This window comes from Hylobates moloch, unplaced genomic scaffold (genome assembly GCF_009828535.3).
Source record: "Hylobates moloch isolate HMO894 unplaced genomic scaffold, HMol_V3 SCAFFOLD_1, whole genome shotgun sequence".
NCBI lineage: Eukaryota > Metazoa > Chordata > Mammalia > Primates > Hylobatidae > Hylobates > Hylobates moloch.
Genome location: NW_026652276.1, coordinates 147,931,532 through 147,935,942, shown reverse-complemented (window position 1 = coordinate 147,935,942; position 4,411 = coordinate 147,931,532). Strand labels below are relative to the sequence as shown.

Genomic DNA, 4,411 nt, shown 5'->3' with positions numbered 1-4,411 from the left:
GTATTTCATCTTTGCTTTATTTCCAATACTGGAGATATACATTGTGTAAAGACTTTTAGAGAGTTATAACTTGTTTTATACATTTTTGCAAATTTCACTCCAGGAAAGCACACTATCACAGTGTTGACTTTGTGTGTAAGCATTGTTCATGTATGTAAAAACATTACCACTTCTTCAATAAATGAAGGAATATGTGGTGTTGACCCATTATAGTTTTAGATGGGTCTCAGCAAAAGACTTAGATTGTCACAGTATTTCAGATGATCGCAGTCACGACGCTGAGGGCACACAATTACCAACCATAGTGATAAGCATTGATACACTTTGCTTTTTTATTTATTTATTACGAGTAGGGTTTGTCTGCTAGTAACTGTTATACTTGTGCAACTGTCATTACTATACCTGTTTATACTTTCAAAAATACGTATGTTATTATTGCCTTTTTATTATGTAAAGTGGCCTATGAAGGATTCTTTCGTGTTTTTATGTTTCAGATAAATCCCTTTTTAAAAGAGTAAATTAAAGTCTTTAAAATGTTTTTAAATTATTTCTTCCAGAGTTATATTTTTGGGATTTTGATCGTTCAGGATTTCAACATTCAGGATTATGGCATTCAGGATTGTATCTTTCAGGATTATGGCCCAAACCCAGTGATAGTCTCACTTACAGGAGTGGAAATTGAGGCATAGAAAGGCTAACTTGCCCAATTCCACAGGCAAATAAGAGGCAGGACCAGCTTCTTTTCCGAGAAAACACCAAATGGCGGATGATGCCGGTGCAGCGGGGGAGCCCGGAGGCCCCGGTGGCCGTGGGTTGGGGAACCGTGGTGGCTTCCGTGGAGGTTTCGGCAGTGGCATCCGGGGCCGGAGTCGCGGCCGTGGACGGAGCCGGGGCTGAGGCCGCGGAGCTCGCGGAGGCAAGGCCGAGGATAAGGAGTGGATGCCCGTCACCAAGTTGGGCCGCTTGGTCAAGGACATGAAGATCAAGTCCCTGGAGGAGATCTATCTCTTCTCCCTGCCCATTAAGGAACCAGAGATCGTTGACTTTTTCCTGGGGGCCTCTCTCAAGGATGAGGTTTTGAAGATTATGCCAGTGCAGAAGCAGACCCGTGCCGGCCAGCGCACCAGGTTCAAGGCGTTTGTTGCTATCGGGGACTACAATGGCCACGTCGGTCTGGGTGTTAAGTGCTCCAAGGAGGTGGCCACCGCCATCCGTGGGGCCATCATCCTGGCCAAGCTCTCCATTGTCCCTGTGCGCAGAGGCTACTGGGGGAACAAGATTGGCAAGCCCCACACTGTCCCTTGCAAGGTGACAGGCCACTGCGGCTCTGTGCTGGTGCGCCTCATCCCTGCACCCAGGGGCACTGGCATCGTCTCCGCACCTGTGCCTAAGAAGCTGCTCATGATGGCTGGTATCGATGACTGCTACACCTCAGCGCGAGGCTGCACTGCCACCCTGGGCAACTTCGCCAAGGCCACCTTTGATGCCATTTCTAAGACCTACAGCTACCTGACCCCTGACCTCTGGAAGGAGACTGTATTCACCAAGTCTCCCTATCAGGAATTCACAGACCACCTTGTCAAGACCCACACCAGAGTCTCCATGCAGCGGACCCAGGCTCCAGCTGTGGCTACAACATAGGGTTTTTATACAAGAAAAATAAAGTGAATTAAGCATGAAAAAAAAAAAAAAGAAGAGGCAGGACCAGAAAGAGCATGCATGATGGCCTGAGCCCAGAGCCCATGCTCCTCCCAGACTATTCCATGCCGACTGTTTGGGAAGACACATATCCTGGTTCCAGCTCTGCAGATCATGTGCTGTGTGGCCCTCAGGAAACATCATGTCTGAAACTCAATTTATTCTGCAAAAATACACATCATAGGTTATTAAATGCAATTATAAAGTTCTTTTCTAATGCTAAGATTCAGTCTGTAAATTTGGATTGAAGATGCTGGAATGAATAATATATCTGAGAGACTATCAAGAAAGAGAAACAGAGATAAGAAAAGGGTATAAATAACAAAAGGTTGAGGTAAAGAAGGTCTACCATTAGAACAAGTGAAGAGAGAGAGCCGAGAGCCAAGAAGGCAGAGAGAGTGAGCAATGAGAGATGAAGAAAGAGGGTCAAGGTAGTGTTCCTTTATAAAGGTCATGAAAGAAACACTTTCATAAGAGGCAGACAATAGGGTCAAGAAGGATAAACTTTGATATTAGGCTATCAGGTTCGGCCATGTTGGGTGCAGAAAGGGTGGACGCTGCATAATGTAGGGACACAGATCAGGTTGCAAGAATTTAGGAAGAAAGTGATCAATGAGAAAATGAAAATGAATATAGCATTGCTTGCTTGAAGTTTGAGTGTGATTCATATTTCATCTATTTTTATGATTAAGTTATTGGAAAACTTTTAAAAGCATTTTTAGAATTAAGAGGTAAGAAAAGCTTTTCACCTGGGGGTTGAAACCTGGACATCAGATCTGCTTTTGTAAGTAGCTATGTGCATGGTTAAGGAACAGCCCAACCAAGTTTCCATTCCTCAATCAGAAAAGTTCCCGACTTCTTAACATGAAAGTTGTACACCAGGTTTGCAGATTTAGTTTCCAACAGCCCTGCAAGGTAGGTTTTATTGTCAGTCCCTTTTTACAGATGATGGGACAAAGACAGAGATGATTACCTAAACTTACTTGAGGACACATAGTTAGAAGGTGTTAAAGATGGGCAGTTTAAGCCAGGATCCCAGTGAGTAACAAGCAGATGCAAAGTCACTCAATATTTTAATTTACTTGTGCCATCTTGTCCTAAGTAAAATAAATTCCCACTACTTCTTAAGCTTTGTGAAATACAGAAACCAGCTTGACTTCCATTTTATCTTCAGAAATGCCCAAGGTGCTGTGAATCCCATACTGGGAGTTCTTGAAATCCTTATTCTGAAAAGTGTGGTCTACAGACTGGCAACATCAGCATTACCTGGGAGCTTGTCAGAAATGCAGGGGTTCAGGTCCCATCCCAGACCTACTGAATCAGAATTTGCATTTTTTAACAAGATTCTCTGAGTAGCACACATTTAAATTCATTCTCTCTCTCTCTCTCTCTCCCTTTCTCTCTCCCTCTTTCTCTTCCCATTCTGGTGTTCTATCCTGATTCTATCAATTTGCTCTCCTCCTTTCCTCAGCATGTTGACTTGTCCAGCAGAGCTTGTTTTGCAGAATTCATCCAGGAATATTTATTTGGCACCCAATACCCTATGTTTTCTTATCAAATGAAGAAGTTATTTTCCTTAAATAAATGTAATCTTTATTGATTTTCATAGTTCTCTAGTTCCAAACTTGACTAAATGCTATCTGTTATGCCCATAATGTGACACATAGGTCTTTAATGGCATGAGGCTAGGCTTTCCCATTTCTTGAGTCCTGAATGATGTGTATGGAGATCACTTCTCTACCACTTATCTTCAGATATTTCGATACTTTTGCATACCTTTATTGCCTGCTAACTGAATTACTACAAGTCCTTTCTAACTGGTCCACTGCCAACTTCTATTAGCAGATTCTCCTGTATTGAAATTGCTGCTGCCAATCAGGCAGCACCACCTATTCCAATGTTCATTCAAATCACCCCCTTCTAAAGGTATTGGCTTTCATTTCCGATCTTTTGGACCAATAGGAGACACCCCATACTGCTGAGAGTTCCTGTCTTCCCACTTTGCTGTTTGAATGTAGGACTCTACATCGTGCAACTCCAAGTCAAAGAATCACATCCAGTGGAATCTGGGAGGCCTTCTTTCTTCCTACTTGCTTTTAAAGCAAACTCAAAAGACATGGCTGTTTGGTGACTGTTCTGTTGCTCACAGGTTTCCTGGCTGCATAGGGTTGGTTTATGAAATAGCCCCACACATTTATTATATCCACACTGAGTAGTGTCATTATAATTAAGTGCCTGTCACAATTTCCATTACACTCTCCTGTTTTAAGGGACCTAACATACAGCCATAAAATTTACTTTTGACTGAAACTTGGCATGTCTCAATCCAGCGCCTACTCACTACTTTTCATAAACAGCATAAAATTATATTATGCTCCCCAAATGCTAGTTCACTCACAATACTTTGATGTACAGAAGAACAAAGATGTTACTTCTCTATCTCAGAATGTTCATTCATTGTTTTTCTAAATTGAAAATATGAATATGATAAACTTGAATGAAACTGTGCTATGGGGCATAAGAAATTTCATAACATCTGATTGATTTATAAACCTCATGCTACATCTTCAAGAATTAGCAGTGATGATTACATTAAATGCTACGAAATATATTCTCGTGTAATTTTATGTAAATAGCCTAAAGAAGAATTATAATACAACATATTTTGAGGCAGTTATATCCAGCAACCCACCATATTTATGGCTTTTTCTTA

General features: G+C 41.8%; 1 pseudogene; it reads left to right on the top strand.

The window, feature by feature from the left end:
* Positions 1 to 759: 759 nt before the first annotated feature.
* LOC116809600 (small ribosomal subunit protein uS5-like) lies at positions 760 to 1,669 on the top strand (annotated as a pseudogene).
* Positions 1,670 to 4,411: the final 2,742 nt, after the last annotated feature.